General features: G+C 34.3%; 1 long non-coding RNA gene across 1 annotated transcript; it reads right to left on the bottom strand.

Moving 5' to 3' along the window:
* Nucleotides 1-4,440: 4,440 nt before the first annotated feature.
* Nucleotides 4,441-8,212, bottom strand: LOC140712066 (uncharacterized). The gene is made up of 2 exons (XR_012093527.1): nt 7,904-8,212; nt 4,441-6,094 (listed from the first exon to the last, which is right to left on the bottom strand). It is a non-coding gene; the product is annotated as an uncharacterized lncRNA (long non-coding RNA).
* Between the last annotated feature and the right edge of the window lie 14,119 nt (nt 8,213-22,331).

Here is a 22,331-nt window from a genome sequence, read left to right as displayed (position 1 = left end):
CCTGCATGGTCTTGCATGGTATGGTGTGCCTCTCCCTCCTCTTAAAAACACGAATTACAATCTTTTTAATAGCCATGGTCTCTTAATCTGTTGCCCTGACCATCCCTAAATAATAATAAAATGTACATTTTTAAACAGAGATATCTGAGGGAAAGGAGGGCAGTGGATTGCTGAGTGAGAGGAAAAAAGTCAGCACAACAATTTTTTACAGACTTTCTTTGAGTTCAAACAACTGATTGGTTTTCTGATGAATTCTCAGGCCGTGCATGTATATAGTCCTTAATGAGCACTAATGCCCTGACCTTGTTTGATGAAAGCCTTCTGAAGTAAATTTATGGTGGATGGAAAATTACACTTAAAGCATCTGGAACACTTTTAATTTTCTTATCCTCAGAAAATAATAGAGAATTATCTGACTTACCCCTACAACTTGTTATGCATTTTTAGAAGAAATTGAATAGCCTCATTCTTCAAAATAGCCAACCTATAAGAGCACCCAAATAATTTAATCTTCTCCATCAGAATGAAGGATAAAGGCACAAAGACATTTTACTAGGGACACATACAGAAGAAAAGCTTTCCATAAAATTGCCAAGAATAGAGTGCATATTAATAGGGAATATAAAGCTGCTTGGTGTCAAAATCAGTGTTTTCCAAAGATTTTTGGTGACCTATCTCCTCAATACAAAATCTTGACTCATTCTCCAATATATTACCTTATTTCTGAAGCATAAGTATGTGTGCTCTGTCAATCTACCAATTAAATAGTAGTGAAGCATAATTTATTTTCTAATTTGTAGATTAACACAAATAAATAGAATGTATTATTTTCTTTTTACACTTCATTGCTTCATTTATGACAATTCCTCCAGTGAACAAGCCTCCTTTTAGAAAACTTTAGGCAATCTATAGCTTGCAGTCTAGTCCGGATTACTGAAACACCCTGTATAGGGGAGAAAACTTTTTTTTCAGGTTGTTAGTTGCGATAGTATCCTGAAAACAAAAGTCAAATTAACAAAAGAAGCACAAGTTTATTAACATGTTCTATATCCATCACACAGTACCTGCCTTCATCCAAAAGTATTTATTTGTCAATGCAATGGTTTAGGGGCCTCACTTAAATAGTATTTTAACAAGAATCATAAATCCTTTCTAGGGAGAAGAAAGGTGCCTTCTCTGGGCCCATAAGTAAGTGCTCCGTTAAGGAAGGATTGATGTCCTGCCACCGGGCAATAGAGGCTGAGGCAGAGTGTTCCCCTGTGCTTCTAATGCCTTTAATTTAACAATTCTCAGTACTTGGGGTAGAAATATTTTGTTTTTTTTTTCAGTTGCCCCTTTGAAATTTTACTTTTAGAAGGTTTTACATATGAAAAGCCAAGACGGTAGCTTTGGAAGGATTTGGTTTAGAGGTTTTAAGATAAGAGATTAGCAAAAAGAGAGAAACCGTGGAAGCAGAAGAAAAAACAAAGGTCATATATCCTAATGAAACAGTTTTTCAGTCTTGAGAATAGTAAGTTCAGTTGAGCAGTTGTGTTTCAGTCCAGGAGGTGGTGGTGTAGGTGGGATGTTCTTAAAGTTAATTCTCTATATGGTATAGGCAAACAGGTATTTAGTAAGAAACATTGCTATGGGAGCAAAAGAAAAACAGAGATTAATGTCTGGAGCAACCTACAAACTAGTCTTGAGTTTTGGAGGGCAGTTAGCTGACAAAATTTTCAGATTTGCGTTTGAAATATCTACAATTGGGATGGAAGTAAACAGTGACAATCTGACAAATTTTCCTGGATTATAGTTTGTACCAGATGTTTATTTAAACAGTGAACCTTTTGTCCATAAATAAATTTATGTATGTTTTCTCTGAAGTTAATATCAAGTTGTCTAACTTCAGCTTGTAGGGCTTCAGAAAAGCATGGTTTACGTTTTAGTGATTTTAAGTCAGGAAACTGGGAGATAAAAACATTAGTCTAGAAAGTTGAGGCTAGATAATAGAAGAAACTAAAATTTAAAATTTAGTTCAGAAATTTTTTTGTAAAACTTAACAATGGAGAAGGCTAGAATCTAATAACAGGTATATAGTATAGGATTTTTAAAAAACATTATATATATACACACACACATATACACATACATGCATAATGATGGCTTTTTTTTTTTTTTTTTTTTTTTTTTTTTTTTTTTTTTTGAGACAGAGTCTCCTTCTATCAGTCAGGCTGGAGTGCAGTGGCATGATCTCCGCTCACTGCAACCTCCTCCTCCCAGGCTCAAGTAATTCTCTTGCCTCTGCCTCCCGAGTAGCTGGGATTACAGGCATGTGCCACCACGGCTGGCTAATTTTTGTATTTTTAGTAGAGACGGGGTTTCACCGTGTTGGACAAGCTGATCTTGAATTCTTACCTCAGGTAATCTGCCCGCCTCAGTCTCCCAAAGTGCTGGGATTATAGGTGTGAGCCGCCGCGCCTGGCCCATATATAAGATGCTTTTAAAAAATATATATTATGCTATTATATATATATAATGTGTTAGAAAAATCATATATATGTATGGATGTGTGCATGTGTATATGTATATATATACATATATATGTATATATATACACACATACATGTATATATACACACATATATATGCACACATACATGTATATATACACACATATATATACACACACACGCACACACTCAAAATTAAGCCAATTTTTACTAAAGATTTTTTTTTGAGATGAAATCTCACTCTTGTCCCCCACGCTGGAGTGCCATGGTGTGATCTCTGCTCACTGCAACGTCTGTCTCTCGGGTTCAAGTGATTCTCCTGCCTCAACCTCCCGAGTAGCTGGGATTACAGGCACCTGTCACTACGCCTGGCTAATTTTTGTATTTTTAGTAGAGATGGGGTTTCACCATGTTGGCCAGGCTGGTCTCGAACTCCTGACCTCAGGTGACCCACCAGTCTTGGCCTCCCAAAGTGCTGGGATTATAGGCGTGAGTCACCGTGCCTGGCCACTAAAGGTATTTATAGTAAGACTAATTTAATTGTAAAATAAGTTTAGCTTCAATATACTTGGCCTAATTATTTGCATAAAGTGAAACAAGCATAGTGACTGGCCACATCGACTCTTTTTTCTCTAATCTACTTTGTTGGAAATTATCATAAGAAATCTGAGAGTAGACCTTTAAAACTTCTTTAGGCTAGGAAGTCAAGCCACGGACTTCTCATCGGATTTCGTCTATAGTACCTGGGTAAATTATTCTTTTCTTGAGGTCTCATCTTATTTTGAGGTTCCTGAGCCTGTCAGAGAGTTACATTTTTTACTTACCATAATGCTGAAACCTTGTAGGGGAACTGCATAGACCAGGTACCAGGTCAGTTCTTTCAAGAATGTTAATGGCTCCTTAGCATTAATTTTAGTTTCTTGAAGTAGTCTAGTCATTTCAGAAAATGTGACATCCCAGTCAAGGCCCCAGTAACACAACGTGTGTTTTAAATTGTTTCACTAAAGAGAGAAACATTTTATTGAACTTATGAAATAACTATATTGTTTTAAAATATGAATACTCACAAATAGTTTTAAATTCTCAAGGAATCAAGTAGAGAGAAAGGCAAATGTTTCAATTTTGTTTACAAAAGCACATTTTACCTAATTGCTGCAAACTATACAAAGCTTATTAGAAGAAAAAATTTTCTCGACTCCAGAAAGAAATACATAAAAATAATCAGTAATAATTTAAGGAAAAGAAAGTCCTGAAAAAATCATTTTATTCCCATATCAAGTTTAGTCCTATGTGATTAACTCTTGGTCTTCTAAAAGTTGGGCTAGTAATCTTTATGAACCCATCAATTTTTTCATTTGAGTTCTTAAAATTTTTACACAGTCCAATGGTATGATCTACAAAGTTATCAGAAATCTATATTTAAAAGTATTTGTCATGATCCTTTTCCATTAATTTTCTTAAATAAGAAGCAAATTTTAAACTATAACCAATTGCAGTCTTTTGAGAAGAATAAAAGTAAAACAATAAATACCTGTGGATGACAAAACACTTCAAATAGCTATGGCTAAAGATGCAATTGACAAGGAAATTTGGTTATTTCTAAGGCATACAACAATTTAAAATAATAATGAGAATTTTGACTGGTAACATATACCAAGATATAATTTTTTAAAATTTCATACAATTTTGGAGCACATACTAATAACACACGTATATAAACATAACACAAATAAAGTTAAACATTATTTTTTATTTGACAATGCTTCCCCTATAATTTAAGATATCAAACGAGCCTAATATGTCTCTTTTGGACTTCTGTCTCTGTTTTTGAATGCCTAAAAGCTAGTTTGAGGTCAAAAAGACTTAATTTAGAATTTGAAATCTGATTTTGAGAAGCTTGCCAAATGTGTCAAAGGTATAAAACACTTGATCATAATAGGATCACAGGTCACTGTGAAATAATCATCATTTATTTAGTCAAAGTGATAATTAACAGATTTCAAAAGTAAAAACCTTTATTCTCTGATTGGTAGGAGACACAGTTTTTTGAAAAAAAGACCTAATAAAGACAGGGTGAGACAAACATTTCTATATATATATTTTTTTTTTTTTTTAGTTTTCTCAAAAGGAAAACCAGTCTTTTATTATCTCTTATTAATATTATACAAAAAAAATCATATTCAAAAGAGAAAATCAAATTCTATCTTTGTATCAGTTGTATTGTTCATACTAAATATAATTTCAATAAAACCTTATAAATAAATCCATCCAATCTTAATTAGTTTTGACCACACAAGATTTCTCTAAACCTTTTACTATCTCTTATAATGTTTTTCAATTTTCCTTTTTCTCCAACTTTTATACCCAGTTTATTTAATTGCTTCCTTTTTTCGTTTATTCTAAAGTGACATATAAACTAGAAAAAAATCACTTTTTTAACAAAAATATATTTTCAAATTTCATAACCTCCTTTATGAAAAAGTCTCACTTTTATTATATATTCTGTATACAGAATTGTTTCCCTTTTCATCACTACTTTAAGTTACCACATATTAGCCAGAATTTTAATTTTTAGGAAACTTTATAGTGAATATCTAAGAAGTAGATAATTTTTAATTGTCAGTCACGTACTAACAATTTATTAATACACATTTTATGATTTTTAGAAATACAGCTTTTTAATGGAATTATCCTTCCATGTGGAACAGAATGTATTTACTAACATATCTAAAGATATTTTATTTGTCTGAAATAAGAAGCCTAGATTTAGTAATCAGTGTCTTAGCATTCTATCTTTTTTGAAAATGATGTAGATATTTAATGACTGTCTATCATTTAACTTAGCTGAGCAAAATTTTTAGGCTATGGTTACCAAAAAGATTTGAGAAATACTTTTCACTAAACACAAAAATAATGATTAAAAGTTCATAAGCTTTATCTCATTTTCATCTATTTTATTTATTTAATTTTAACAATTATGGTTGGAAAATTTTATGACATTAGACAAATCTGGCCATCATCTCAAGTTAAATTTTCTATTTACCATTTTTATATTACCATATGTTAGACAAGTACCATAAAATAAAGAACCTTAAAATTAAATACATGTATATTTTGCTACTAGCTCAAGACATAGTTTTTTTTATTAAACCAAGAATTTTAAACTGGTCTTACTCATCAAAAAAAAAAAAAATGTATTCACATCACACGAGCTTGAAAAATTTTGGGGCTATTTATTTTCTTTATGGGTACTTTCCATCTTTGAGTTAATTTGGTACCATGTAGACAATATATAAATATGTTTATAGACATATACATACATGTAAATACAACATGTAAAATACATATGCACATATATATGCATCTAAAAGCCAAAGAGATCAAGGAGTTTAATGGAAAAGAGCATAGAGCTTTAGATTTGTCTACTTACAACTATTGGAGTTGTAAGGAATCTGTCCACTTAGAAATATTGCTGTTCCATGAGAAAATAATGGCGATTCCTTCCCAAAAAAGGACTCTTTGACACCTTTTCTGTTGTTCTCAAGGGGTCCTAGTATTGTTAGAAATCTTCCTTAGATTTCCTCATGTGACCTCAAGGGTAGCAACTGGAAGCAGGGACAGAGAAAAGTAAATAGAAGAGCAAGTCTTAGTGGCAAAAATTATGTCACCAAGAAGATAAACAGGCAGAGGGAGTTTATAGATGAATAGTTAGCAGGGCTTTACAAAGAGAGGAATTTAGTCAACTGAGAAGCCTCTATAGAGGAGAGAACAGGAGTCTTAATATATATATACACACACACACACTTATATGACCTAAATATATGTATACTATAGATAAAATTTTAAATATGTAAGTCTTAAAAAGATTAGCAGATTTTAGCTGCACAAATGACAAATATTCTTGTGCCTTGGTTCCTGGGCTTTTTCTTTCTGAAATGTAACTGTTTTTCAAATCTGATCTCTGCAAATTCAAATTGTTCCACTAAAGAGAATGCTACTTAGCTCATCTCCTCTATGTTAACATTTTAAAGTCATGGTAGGATTTACAACTCCAACTCCAAGGGACTGAGAAGGCTCTCTTTAAAAAAATGCTTTCAGATACAAAAGTCCAAATTTTCAAAGGTATACCCACTTTAAGTGTAACTTAGCACCAGTAAGCGTTTTTTGGGAGTTGTTTTTTTTTTTTTTTTGGAGACAAAGTCTCACTCTGTTGCCCAGGCTAGAGTGCAATGTGCAATGGCACAGTCTCAGCTCACTGCAACCTCCGTCTCCTGGGTTCAAGCGATTCTCCTGTCTCAGCTGCCAGAGTAGCTGGGATTATAGGTGTGTTCCACCACACCCAGCTAACTTTTGTATTCTTTTTTTAGTAGAGATGGGGTTTTACCATGATGGTCAGGCTGGTCTTGAACTCCTGACCTCATGATCTGTCCACCTTGGCCTCCCAAAGTGCTGGGATTACAGGCGTGAGCCATTGCACTGGGTCAGTAAGTCTTTTTATGGCTTTCAATCAGATGCAAGAATAGAATCCCAAAAGAGAGTATAAAAAAACAGTGACCCCTCAAGATCTAAAGTTTCTTCCAAAGAGTATGGGTGCAGTGGCTCAAGCCTGTAAACCAGCATTTTGGGTGACCAAGGCAGGAGGATTGCTCAAGGTCAGGAGTTTGAGGTCATCCTGAGCAACATAGTGAGATCCCATCTCTACAAAAAATTTAAAAATTAGCCAGGTGTGGTAGTGAGTGCTTGTAGTCCTAGCTACTCCAGGAGGCTGAGGCAGGAGGATCACTTGAGCCCAGGCGATTGAGTCTGTAGTAAGCCATGATCATGCCACTGCACTGCAGTCTGGGTGACAGAGTGATACCCTGTTTCTAGAAAAAAATAAGATAAAATGAAACAGGCAAAAAAGAGGCTCTAAGAAAGTAATATCCCTCCTTGTAGCAAGACAATGAAAGTTGAGACAATTAAGAAAAATTCCTCAAAGCTGGCACATTTGGACAAACAGACATTTGGTACCCCCAGCTGAACTCCCAGATGGCTGCCTTACATGATTACCAAAAGCTGTGCCCTTCAAGGTGTTAGAGATGAGAAAATAAACTTGCTTGTTAGAAAGCCAAACTTCTTCAGAAAGAAAACAAGACAAAACGAGAACATTATGAGACTTTTCCTTCTCATGACAAATCATGCGAAGATACAGAAACAAGGAAAACAAATCCCATCCTAGAAAAACGACAAATCAACAACCAAATAAGTACGTACAACAAATCTACAAGAGTCACAAATTCAAATAACTATTTTTTATAGATTTTTTTTTTCCTGTTAATATGAACCTGGAAAGAGAGAGACAAGGAAAAAAAAATACTTTCCTCTCTCCACCAGGTACCACAGAGGGAGAAGCTGGCTTTAGTAAGAAATCTTACCTTTTTCTGCAGACTTTTGCCAGTTCTCTTTCAGGATTCCCTCTATAGGTCCCAGAACAAGTGGATTATCTCTGTTTTTCCAGGCTGGATTGACAAATTGTAGGGGAGAAATCATAATTTCTTTTCTTTTTCTTTTAAAGTTCTTAGTTGAGACATCTTCTAAAAACAAAAAGTCAAATTAACAGAAAAATAAAAAACAACCAGAAGTTTATTAAAACATGCTGTACCCATCGCGTAGGAGAGGCCTCAGTTTAAAAGTATTTCTCTCTTAAGGTAATGATTTAAGGGCCTTGCTTAAATAGTACTTTAACAAAGAGCCATAAATCCCATCTAGTGATAAGACAGAGGAGAGAGCAGTTCTCAGTCTTTTAAAAGGCAAGAACATGTGAAAAGATTGTAAAAATCTGTTCCCAGATTCTTCTGGTGCTTCCTAGTGCCTTCTCTGGGCTCATAAGCAAGTGCCGTCTCCAGTAAGGAGGGATTGCTGTCCTGCCACCAGGCAAATAGAGGCTGAGGCAGAGCATTCTCCTGTGTTTTTAGTGACTTTAACTTAACAATTCTCAATATTTCAGGGAGAAATATTTTGGTTTCTTTTATCTGTGATACAGTTTGGACATTTGTCCTTACTCAAATCTCATGTTGAATTGTAATCCCCAGTGATGGAGATGAGGCCTGGTTGTAAGTATTTTGGTCCTGGGGGCAGATCCCTCATGGCTTGTTGACTTCACCATGGTGAATGAGTTCTTACAAGATCTGGTCACTTAAAAGTGTGTGGCACCTCTCCCTCCACACTCTCTCCCCACTGCTTTCGCCATGTGATGTCTGTGCTCCCCCTACACCTTCCACCACGAATGTGAGCTTCCTGAGGACTCCCCAGAAGCAGACACCAGTGCTATATTTCCTGTACAGCCTGCAGAACCATGAACCAATTAAACTTCTTTTCTTGTAGTCAGTCTCAGGTATTGTTTTGTAACCATGCAAAAACAGCCTAATACAACCTGCTTACCTTTGTTCCTTATTCTCCGCTTTCCCCCAGCCCCCATTATCGGTTCTTCACACAACTGCTGCAGTGATATTTTTAACATGAGTCAGTTTTTGTTTTTCTCTTTAGATTTCTCCAAAGTCTTCCAACTGTCAGAGGTTGAGTGTCCCAGATGGAATGTAAGCTGAGCTTTGGTATGCGAGTGATTTGATAAGAAATTGTTCCCAGGGAAACTGGTAAGGAGCTGTCCCCAGGGGAGAGCTGAGAAAGCAGGACAAGAAAGGGCAAAATCCAAGCAAGGGTGTCATCACAGGCAAAATCCTGTAAAACTCAGCTTCAGCCTAATCCCACAGAGCAACTCTGGAGAGAAAATTCAGCCTCAGTGTTTTCCCAACTATAAGCTGCACCTATTAATTATCTAATTATTGGGTGGCAGATTGTGGGCACACATTTTCAGATATTTCTCTGCAGTGTAGATCAGGCAGGCTCCAGTAACTTGAGGACATTCCTCCAAACAAGATTCATAGAAGAAAAGTGTACAGAAACTGAAATATGCACAAAAATGGTCATCTAGATCCTAGGGAATTGGGGGACCAATATTATCCATTCCATGATTCTACTTAGAAAGACATCCAAACTACTTAGCATGGTTTTGTTTAATTAAGTCCTGACAAATTCTACAAACGCCTGTCTCCCACCCAACCCCTCACAGTAACCAAACTAATCTCCATTGTCTTGCTTTAACCAAGGTTGATCCCTGTGGCCTATTTCCTTTGCCCAGATTCTCAGTTCAACTCCATTGTTACATGATTGACCCTATTGTATGATTCTGATTTAGTTAAAAATGATTCCTTTTCACAGAGTCCTTCCCTCATCATCTGCTGCAAACTTCCATACTTCCCAAACTCTTGATTAAATGAATTTGTTTTATTTTCTTTATAGCAGTTAATGCCATTTGAAATGACCTTGTTGTTTTATTGTCTCTAACTCAACTCATCGCAGCATAAGCTTCATGTCTGTCTTGTCTACCCTTTGAACTCCACCACACAGAGAAGTGCCTGATACAACACAGGTGATCAATAGTTATTTATTTAATAAGCAAATAAAGGGCCATACATGACCTACTTACATTTTATGCCTACTCCACCCTCACCTCCTTGGATTCCTAACTCCTATTAATAGGGTTGCTACTAGGAAATTAAGAACACCTCGTCGAGAATAAAATAAGAAGAAATTTAAGAAAGACCTTTCTTAGCTTATAATGATGCAGCTATGTAAGCTATTAGAGTGCACTGCCATGTTGTTCAAACTTCCTGTTTGTGAATCTCAATGAATCTTTGACGGATCTCGCTAAGGTCCCTTGCCTTGAACTTTGTAGCTTGGGCACATATGAAAAGCTCTTTCTTTTTATATAAGCTATACTCTAGAAGTTGTCAATATATCAGAACATAACAGGAAGAGAATACAGTCCAAGATCCCTGATTTACAAAATGCCATATATGGGTGTCCACATCAAGCTCATAATACCTCAGATATACAGACAGAAATATGCCTAATTTAGTTTGTCTATAACCAATGTCTGTTACTGCCCAAGTTTCATCATGGGTTAAAGGAAAAATTTCTACTTTGGAAATTGTGTGTTGAAAACTTAATCCAATTCAATAATTTGATTAAAAAATTTATAGGAAGTCATTGGTTTGGATTGAGTTCCTGCACTAGGCTTCAACAGACAAAACCAAAATGGAGTCACTCGTGCTAAACAACTTCATTTAACAAACTGCCACTAAGTTGTTTATCTGACCTACCAAGAAATCAGAACAGAGAAAGATAATAGTCAAATCCCCAAACACTCCTGTTTTAGCAGACATCATAAAAAACAAAAAGTCTCCTCTGCTTTAACCCTGAAAAGGAAAGAAACCTGGAGTAATTTACCAAATGCTAGCCAATCTGCTTTTTGTTCCCTGTTTCTAATTTCTTCAGCCCTTTTCTTCCTATAAAGCCAATCTCTTCTGCTCAGTTCATCTGAGTACCTTTTCTAAATCTTTAGATGGGAAGCTCTCTGATTCACAAATTGCTACAATGTTCGATCTTATCAGGAAAAATTTCTCAGTCACTCAAATATCGCAGGCATAGGCATAGTATTATTTTTCTGCCTATTTTCATTTGGTCTATGTTCTAAGATTTTTTTTCATTGCAGGTAGAAGATATAACAAATATAAAAAGACATTTTTAGAGAATATGCATAGCTCAATATTTATATGTGAAAATAAGTAATTAATATTATTGAAATGATATTCAGTACATTTCTTAATATAATATGCATGAAAAATTAAAATTATTTTATTTATATTACTATATATAATTTTTTCTTTCACATTTTTGTCACACTCAGAATTACAATATTTTATAATTATAGTCTTGGAAATTAATAAATTAAATTTCCCATTTTACAAATGGAAAAGCTAAGACATACAACAGGATATAAGAATTTTTTTTTAAGTCTCAGAAATCCAGAAGTTTCAAATATGGAATCTAGGTCCTAATTCCCAATATAATGTATTTTTGTCTATCTACTGTCTGTGTGTCTGTGTGTGTGTGTGCATATAGACAGCCACAGAGAGAAAGAGAGAGAGAGCACGCTTTTATAATACATTCATTTATTGATGACTGATTCCATACCTTCATTATGGTAAACAACGCTGCAGTAAATGTGAGAGTATAGTCATCTCTTCAACATATTTATTTTATTTCCTTTGGATATATACTCTGTCGTGTTGGGACATAGAGTAGTTCTATCTTATTTTTTTTTAAGGAACTTCCATATTGTTTTCCATAATAGCTGTGCTACTTGATGTTCTTAGCAACAGTATACCATGGTTCCCTTTTCTCCACATCCTCTCCAATATTTGTTACCTTTTTTTCCTTTCTTTTGGTAATAACTTTTCTAACAGGTGTGAGGTGATATGTCATTGTCATTTCAATGTGTATTTCTCTTGTGATAAAGGATTTTTAAGCATTTTTAATATACCTGTTGTTTATCTTTACGTTTTCTTTTGAAAATGTTCTATACAGATCCCTCGACTATTTTAAAATCCGGTTATTTTTCTTACTACATGGTTGTTTAAGTTCCTTACATACTTCGGATATTAGCTAATTATCAGATATATGGTTTGCAAATATTTACTGTCATTTCACAGGCTGTTTCTTCACTCTGTTGATTGTTTCTTAGGCTGTGCAGAGGCTTTTTAGTTTGATGTAATCACATTTATATCTTTGCTTCTTTTGTGTGTGGTTTTGGGTTCATATTGAAAAATCATTGCCCAAACCAATGCTATCAAGATTTTCACCTATATTTTCTTCTAGTAGTTTTACATTTTCAGGTCCTACCTTTAAGTCTTTATCCCTTATGAACTAATTTTTATACATGATGTGACATAAGGGTTTAATTTCATTCTTGTGCATATGGATATCTAGTTGTCCCCAAAGAATTTATAAAGAGATTGCCTCTTCCCCACTTTGTGTTACTGGCACCTTTGTCAAAAATCAATTGACCAGAAATATATGAATTTCTGGTCTCTCTTTTCTGTTATATTGGCCTGTCTTTCTATTTATATGTCAGTACCATACTGTTTTTACTATAATAGCTTTGTAGTATATTTTGAAGTCAGGTGGCATGATGCCTCCAGCTTTGTTTTTTTTTTTTTTTTTTTTTTTTCTTCTCAAGGTTGCTTTGGCTATTCAAAGCTTTTTGTAGCTCTATACAAATTTCAGGATTGCTTTACCTTTCCATGAAAACAGTCATTGTGGTTTTGCTAGAGATTGCATTAAACCTGTGGATAGCTTTGGATAATATAGACATTTTAATAATTTTGGTTCTTCCAACTCATGAACAGAGAATATCTTTCCATATGTTTGTGTTTTCTTCAGTTTCTTTCATCAATGTTTTTTAGTTTTAGTGTACAGATCTTTCATCTTTGGAGAAATTACTTTATTCTTAAGTATTTCATTTTTTATAGTTATTGTAAATGAGACTGTTTTTATCATTTCTGTTTTTAAATATTTCACTGTTAGTGTATAGAAAAGCTACTAATTTTGTATATTGATTTAACATCCTGCAACTTTGCTAAATAAGTTTATTTTCAATTTTTGGTGAAGTCTTCAGTTTTCTATGTATAAAATTGTGTCATCTACAAATGGGAACAATTTAACTTTGTATTTTCCAATTTGAAATTATTATGTAATTAATGGCCTCATTTCCTCTTCTTCATTCTGCAATTTAACTAGAAGGGCCCCTACTTCTCACCAAAGCTGTTATCCACTTTTTAACATATTTTTCTTTCTCAGGACTCTGTGAGTCATGATTCCATCTTCTCATTAGTTACCTCTAAGGAGATGATTCACAAATAATCTTTTAAAAGAACTTCCTTCAACTTCCTCCTGTCATTTACCACCCACACTGAATTTATTTTCCTGTAATCACATTCCTGTCAGTAGCAGAGTAATTTGCCCACTATTTTAAGTATTAGGTATATCCCAACCACTAGCTTGACAGGGCATTCAGTATTAAAATTAATATCTCAACAAATAAATTGAGTTCTTGTAATTTGTTTTTTCTTACAACTACAAAGACCTGGACATTTCTGGTGCAGAGAAGGTGAGACATACAACTGTGAGTCTCCAGTGATACTCACATTCTCATATGAAGAGAACATGAAAATTCAATTTCTACTGCTTTTTCTACTGCAAGTATATCTAAGTCTTCTCTGTATGGAAATACACTTTACAGATTATAAAATTCCATTCTCCTTTACCATCGTTCTGTTATCATAGAGAGGACAGGACTCCAAGTTGAGAATCATTGGCTTGTTGGAAAGAATTAACAGGTAACTTCTATGTTGGGCTATATATACGTTGGACTGAACCTCAAAACAGAGACTGTGATATTACATAGCCATTAAAATATATGTTTCTAGGTAATATTTTTTAATGTTGGAGACTACTTAAGCAATATTATTTCAAGGAAAACAAAGAATAGCATCTACAAGAAAGCCTAAATAAAAATATACCAAAATTTTAGTAATAATGTTTTCCTTTGCAAGGATGTAAAGGGAAGTGAGTTGGTTATAGTTTTGTTCTTTGATTCTTAATCCTTGTATTCATTTTCCATTAAAACCAATTATAATAAAAATAAAAACTAAAATTAGATGGTTAAATATATTTTTTTTTTGTTTGGAACTTTCTAAAGGAAATTGCATTAATCGTACAACTTTGAACATTAACCTCTGCTGTGAGTTTAAGAACTATCTCTCTCTTTTATTTTTTAGACGGAGTTTTGCTCTTGTTGCTCAGGCTGGAGTGCAATGGTGTGATCTCAGCTCACTGCAATCTCTGCCTCCCAGGTTCAAGGGATTCTTCTGCCTCAGCCCCCAAGTACCTGGGATTACAGGTGTGTGTCACCATGCCCAGCTAAGTTTTTATGTTTTAGTAGAGACTGGGTTTCACCATGTTGGTCAGGCTGGTCTGGAACTCCTGACCTCAAGTGATCCACCCACCTTGGCCTCCCAAAGTGCTGGGATTACAGGCATGAGCCACTGTGCCCACTCAAGAGCTGTCTCTTGGTTTATTTATTTACTCAAATGATTTTATTCTGGCTCCTATTTCTCATTTGTCTCACACCCCTTAGGAAAACATTCTGAAGCATATTCTCTTATTTTATACGTGATTACTTTATATAGACATTGAACTGAACCTCATCACAGAAACTGTGATATTATATAACCATTAGAATATATGTTTCTAGGGAAATTTTTTTAATGTTGAAGAACACTAAAGTAATATTATTATGAGGAAAAAAAAGAATAACATCTAAAAGAAAGCCTAAATAAAAATATATCAAAATTTCAACAATAGTGTTTTCCTTTGCAAGGAAGTAAAAGGAAGTGAGTTGGTTATACTTTTGTTCTTTGACTCTCAATCTTTTTATTCACTTTCCATTAAAAGCATACATATAAAATATGGTTACATGTATATACAAGTATATAATCATACTTTATGTGTAACCATACACAAAATATGTTCGTACTATGTATGTGTTTGTGTTGCATTTCTTTTGACTATATAACAGTTTTTTGTTTGTTTGTGTGTTTGTTTTGAGACAGAGTCTCTTTCTGTCACCCGGGCTAGAGTGCAGTGGCGTGATCTGGGCTCACTGTGAGCTCCGCCTCCTGGGTTCAGGCCATTCTCCTGCCTCCGCCTCCCGAGTAGCTGGGACTACAGGCGCCCGCCACCACGCCTGGTTAATTTTTTGTATTTTTAGTAGAGATGGGGTTTCACCATGTTAGCCAGGATGGTCTCAATCTCATGACCTCCTGATCCACCCGCCTCGGCCTCCCAAAGTTCTGGGATTACAGGCGTGAGCCACAGCGCCTGGCCTGTTTTGGGTGCATCTTATTACTCGTTCAAACTCTTACATAGTATTCGATGGTGTATAACTTTATTATTTTACTTCTCTCAGTAATAGATTCCCAGGCTGCCTTCAAATCCCCAATAACACAAACAAAACTGAAATGTAGATTCTCATTTGAGTGAGAATTTTACTAGAAAACGTATATAGAAGCAGAATTCGTGGAAGTGTATGTATGGATGGATGAATAGATAGATGATTGATAGATAGATAGATAGATAGATAGATAGATAGATAGATAGATTTTGTTCCTGAAAAGCTGAAAAAGGCTATTTTCTCATCATCTATACATGATAATTTCCCATACCCCTAAATTCTACCGACACTTTCTGAAAACCATTTTTTCAAATGTTTACTAATTGAAAGAGTCTAAAGGAGTTGTTTTGGGGAACTTTTAAGATGATTGAAACAATGATATAGCTATCTTTCTTTTAATTTTTCTGAAACTAGGGACAGGAACTAGGATACTAAAATGAACACATATGTACAAAGAGGTAGATAACAATATATTACCATGAACTCACAAGTATGTGTGAGGGGGGACAAACCACTAATCACTGCAAGACTTACATGGTAAATATGTAGGAGAAGCAAATGAGAAACAACAGCTCTTGTGAAAGATGTAGAAATTATAAATAGTCATTAGGTATGTATTAGTCAGTGTTCTACAGAGAAGCAGAGAAATCAATAGTGTATGTATTTTGTACTATTGGTTCTGTTTCTCTGAAGAATCCTGATTAATGTGTGTGTATGTGTGTGTGTGTGTGTGTGTGTGTATGAGTGTGTGAGAGAGAAAGGTTGATTTATTATGGAAATTTGGTTCACACGATTGAGGAAACTGAGAAATACCACCAACTGCCTTCTGCATGCAGGAGAACCAGAGAAGCTGGTAGTATAATTCACTCTGAGGTCAAAGGCCTGAAAACAAGGAGCCACAGTCTCTCAGGGGAAGAGCCAGAGAGAGCAAATTCGCCCTTCATTTGCCCTTTTGTTCTATCCAGACAGTTAAAGCATTGGATGATGCCTGTCCACACTGTTGAGCTCCGTGTCCTAATTTAAATGCTAATGTTTTTCTGAAATACCCTCATGAACATACAAAGAAATAATGCCTTACCAGTTATTTCAATATCCATTAACCCAGTCAGGTTGACACAGAAAGTTAACAATTCACTCACTTTAAATCTCAGAGGGACAGTTTAAAATTAACAGTTGGAACTGGAGATAATTTTATACCCTGCAACAGTAGATGAGTCTAAAAGTAAAACAGTAACATCTGTAGGATGCCGGAGCTTTCTGAGTCTCAGAATTCTCAAAACTAAAAAAGTTGCTGAGAAAAGAATAAAAAGTGAGCATCACAAGAACAACAGAAAAAAATGAAAGATGAGTTCGCCATAAAATCGGGAGAGGAGATCAGATCCAGAAGATTTTAAAAAGTAAGCTGCCATGTTTATTTAAGTACATGAAAATAACAGCAGAGACAGCCAGGTTAAGCCAGAAAAGCTACCTTGAACTTTAACCTTCTGAATGCTGAGTAAAACCAAATTAATGTAAAAACTAATAGAAAAAGAGAAGGGTCCAGTCTGCAAAAAGTTAAAATAAAAGACAATAAGAAGCAAAATAACATATCTATAGATAACAAATGCATGCTAGGAAATCATGCCTATAGTTAAAATAATAGCTTATTATTTCAAAATAAACAAAAAGCATCCATAAAAGTATATGATTATGGAAAAAATTACAAAAAATAAATTAAAAAATATAAATAAGTAATATTATTCAAAGAGAAAACTAGAAAAAATGCTCACAGATGAAGAGAATGTTAAAAAGATTGCAAAGGTAAATAAACAGCAATTAGTTCCCTAAAGCTAGAAAAAAAGAGTGATTTTAAAAATGAATAAAAGACATTAACTCAATTCAAAAGAAGAGGAAATGTTTAAGAAATAAATGATGTATATTCAACAGAGATATAAGAGGGATCTTGAGGAAGAAAAATAGTTTAATCCAAGAAAAGAATGTCCTGAAGCTAATACAAAGATTCACAATTACATCTTGAGAAAACACACTACATAAGCTGACCCTACATGAACAATTACTTGACTTCAGGAAAAAATAAATCTACCTAAAGAAACAGACAGATCAGATGACTCATTTTATACTTTTGATATTAATGAGTTGTTCCAGAAGAAGATGACATAAACACTTTAGTATATTGAAGGAAAGAAATTGAAAGCTGAGGATTTTACATTCAGATTATACAACTTGCAAACTGTTAAGAACAGATGAGAACTCCGGTTAAATTAAGCTATAAGTTCTGCCTAAGGAATCTTCCAGGGAACAAATTCTACACAATCAAAATAAGTTGAGCCACACTGACAAAGTACTGGCAGAGAACATTAAATATGTATTCTTCTGTATAACTAAGAGTATACGAAGTTAAGGAGTATTATGTAATGAATACGCTTTAACAATGTAGAGCCCACAAAGACTTAAAGGAAAAATAATAAAAAAGTTTGTGTTCTAACCACAATAAAATTAAATTATAAATAATAGAAACATATAATTTCCAAAATATTGAAATCTAAACAATACACATTTGCCTCAATGTTCAAAGAAAAAAAGTATTAAAAATTAGAAATTACTTTGAATTGAATGACAATAGAAATAGAATATAAAAATTATTTTTGTGTGATGCAGTTAAAGCATTAAATATCAAGCAATTAACAGCACTAAACACCTAGACTGGAAAAGAAGTTTTCATTGTAACAATCTAGGCTTTCATCTCAAGAGGAGAGAAAAAGAAGAGCAAATGCAACCCAATGAAAGCTAGACAAAGAAAATTTAGAAGTAAAATAAATGAAAGGCAAAAACAGTAGACAAAATTAACAAAAGCAAAAGTGTTTTTTTGAGAAGATAAATAAATAAAATGGATAATAGATGGGTAACCATTTAGCAGCCTGATGAAAAGAGAATAAACATAAATTGCCAAGGTGAGGATAAAAGGAGGACGCCATTAAAGATCTGGAAGATATTGAAAGAATCATAAAGGAATATTTTAAAAAGTGTCGTGACATTACATTTGACGGCTTAGCTGAATAGAAAAATTCCTTGAAAGTCTAAAATGACCAGAGTTCACTTAAGAAGAAATAGAAAACCTAAATAGACCTTGTCTATTAATGAAGTTTATATTGTAGTTAAACCCTTCCCTCAACACACACCACACATACACAGACACACACACACGGCTTCACTACTGATTTTTACCAAACATTTAAGGAATGAGTCTGCAATCTTTATTTTTTTTTTTCTATTGCATCAGTCTATGTGTTTGTTCTTTCATTGATCCTGTGCTGTTTTCATTAATGTGGGTTTGTAATACGTCTTACTACACACTCCTTTTCTCAGAATTGGCTTACCTTCATTAGGACCTTTATTTTTCATACTAATTTAAATTGTTTTTCAAATTTCTCAAATTTGAAATTACAGAGTTGTGGAATTAGTTACAAATTAAGTTTTATAATTTTGTTTAATTTATATTTTTCTCCTCGTCGATGTAAATTTTGTGTTTTACTCTATTTTTAAGATTTTTTTCATAGAAGTTAGATATTTCTTGTTAAGATCAATATTCTTTTATGAATGTTTGCATTAGTATTATCTTATTATTTATGATAATTTCTTCTCAGTTATTGCTACAATAGGAAAATAAAACTCTGTAAGTGGTCTTATATATGACAACATTGAACTGCATCATTTCCATTTGATAGGACTTCTACTTTTCAATACTTCTAAACATTTTCTATAGTAAATTTATTACTTTATTGTTGGAAATAAAATAAAATATAAAATAACATAAGAACATGTGTTCTAATGTAAACATTATCATATTTTACATACACTTGAATTCTGCTGTCATCGTTTTTTATTAAAATAAGTAAGAGAACTATCAACTGCAGGACTAAAGAAAATCCTTGTTAACCAACAGTCATATAATGCAATCCACACTGTCTTTAATCTCTGGTGGAGTAATCCTTCCAGTTTGTTTTCAGAATAGCTCTGAGACCTTTTGTATTATGATACACTTCCCCTGCCCTGCACTCCACAACCCATTCACTCAGGGAATGGCATTGGAACTAATACTAAGCATTAGGGAAGAACACATCTGTTGTTCTTCTGAAGTTTTTTTCCTTGTAAAATAATCTTCCATTAGAGAAACTCTCCTAGCCTCTCGCTACCTATTTGCTCATTTTTCTTCAGCAAAGAATTGACCTATCAGATTATCAAGTTTAGAAGGATGAGTTAGATGTACGATCAAGCTTCTGTTTATCTGAAATCTGCATGGCAGCCAAAGTCCTGCTGTCTGTCCTTGGTCTCAAGTTCATTGCTAAATTTGATTAAATATAAATGCTTTGACTATGGCTTTAGTTTTTCTGTAGTAAAATGTAGCTTAATTTACTCATGAGTGTCAGGTTTTCTTAATAAGAAGGAAACTTGTAAGACTATTCTATCTACTTTTATTTAATGACATAAACAATGAAATGATTAGAAACTCAAAGGTTGACAAGGTTCTTACAAAGACCTGTGCTTGGAACTTCTGGCTATGAGAATAATACTTGCTCAGAGAATCAAAGACAAATTGAAATGACTAGAAAAACTGCTTCAATGTTCCCATCAGATAAGGAGCAGCAAAGAATAAAAACAAAAGAAAAACTGACTATTTTAGGGAAAGAGATAGTTCCTCAAAAGGAATATTAAATCTTAGAAACAAATTTAAAAAGATATAACTGAGAAAATAAATTCTGGAAGGGCAGGACAGAGAGATATAAAAAGGGAAATGAAGTAGAAAGGGTATCTGGAAATAGAATGTTGTTTTAGCTGTTAACAGATCAGCTAGTATAACTAAAACTTCAAATGTCAAGATCAAAGACTGGAATAACTTCCGAGGTGAGATTTAGGGTCCAGGGAAATATTGAGAAGTTATAGAATAAAAAACAAGCACCTAAGAATTGACACGGGCATCTCAGATGGTTATATAAAACTGTTAGAGATCTTGGGGAAGACCAGAAAGACCATTGTAAGACACTATGAGAACTACTGGGTTAGTTCTAAGGGGGTTTCTTTGAAATAGGTGGGATACAGGTATTACATGTGCTGGGCCAACATGCTGAAAAGTATATTAAATAGGATTTAATACAGAATCAAAGTTAGAGAAAACTTTAAGTAGGGCCCATGGCTATCCAATAGGCAAAATTTTGCCAACTGAAAACAACTTGCTCTCTGATTTGGGTAGACACAGCACCATGTAAGGGCGCACAGCTCCACAACAGAGATACAGGTTGGATATCTTTTTTTGCAGTTTACCACTTATAAGGCATAATGGCTCCTGGGGTGGGACTATCCAACTCAAGGTAAGAAGGAAGAATAAAAGTTTTTAAACAGTAGATATATTTGGCAGATCTATGGTTCTCACTAAGGGAAACGCCCAAGAAAAAAAATCTTTTAAAAAAAAGTTAAAGAAAAAAGAATAGTTACAGTACAGAATGCTTAGAAATAGCACAACAAACTAGGCACTCAACTCCAGCAAACAATAAGCCTGGCATATGTTGAAAAAAAAGAAAAAAATCCAAAGAAGAAACATTAAAACATAAAGAAGAATCATTCAATCATTTTTAAAAGAGCAGAAAAGTGGTTCTCAGCACATACTCAAGCACCTAGGGCATTTTAAAAAATAATTAAGGCTCCTGTCCTAGCTCATAGTTATTGAATTTAAAACCATGGGGGGTGAGATTATTTTTAAAGAATTTCCTTCCTGATTCCTGTGTGCTGTCGGAGTTCAGAGGCGTCACATTAGAGGCAGATTCTACTGCTATATAATGATATGGATTGGAAAGCTGCTGCACCAGGTCCAAGTCATTCAGAGCTAGGTTAACAGAGTCTCTTGAGACAGACATGGTAAAAGTATTGTACACTGCTAGGTCCCTAGTGGAAAAACTTTGGGCAGATTAAGAGTTCCTTCAATTTAGAAATCTTTTGGAGGTAATTCTACGGCAGAAACAATTACAGGGACTGGGGACAGAGTTTCCCTAGGAGGCAAGTTACACAGGCATAAGCAATAGCAAGAGGTAATAACAGCAACCAATAGGCAGAGGACAGAAAATGCTTGCTCATGAGAGCATAGAAAAGCTATGCCACCAGGCAGAGTTCACACTGAATGCTGCACTAGCAAGACAGAAACATAGGGATTCAGGAGGAAATGAAAATTAGGCATCATAAACCATTCTGGATATAGATTTTTGGTCGAGGCTGCCAACGTTGTACATTTCTAACCAATTTCAGAAGACAGGAATGATTCAAATGTCACTCTCTAAGAAAGAATCAAATAGAAATTATTTTATACATCACAAAACCAACCACTCTATTCCTGAAAATGGGCAACAATCAAAACAAAGCAAAAACAACAACATCAAAGTTACAATTTTCCCTTTCATGATGCAACTGCTTCTCTAATTTTTATGCATTGAAGAAATAAACCAGTAGGCTGGCTTTCTTCTCACTTAGATAAGTTACCACCTTTGCTTATACCTGTTCCAGAAACTTAAACTGCTGAAAGTCAGGATTCCATCTTTCTGACTCCTGTGAATGTAATCTTCTCCCCTGCACAGTAACTGAACCATTTCATCCATTGGTGAGCCAGCAAATTCAAATTATCTTCCATTTGTTGTCCTTCACCAGGCTTTAGTTTTCTTCTCTCATTTGAAAATGCAGTAAAAGTCCTACGATCATGTGAGATGTAAGATCTAAAAAATTTATCATTTTAAATGCCGGATCATGTTGTTTTGAGGTTAGTGACATGTCTTGAGTAAGCCTGTGCAGCTCCTTGATCAGGGAATTTGAGCCTGTGAGCTCCAACTCCATCCAAGGCCTGCCTGCAATCTGGTGCCACCTGGTGGCAGTTGTTCCCTCGAGCTTAAATAATAAATGGGGATGTT

This window comes from Chlorocebus sabaeus, chromosome 7 (assembly GCF_047675955.1).
Source record: "Chlorocebus sabaeus isolate Y175 chromosome 7, mChlSab1.0.hap1, whole genome shotgun sequence".
Classification (NCBI taxonomy): domain Eukaryota; kingdom Metazoa; phylum Chordata; class Mammalia; order Primates; family Cercopithecidae; genus Chlorocebus; species Chlorocebus sabaeus.
The sequence above is the reverse complement of the archived record's forward strand: the minus strand, read 5'-3'. Positions and strand labels throughout refer to the sequence as shown.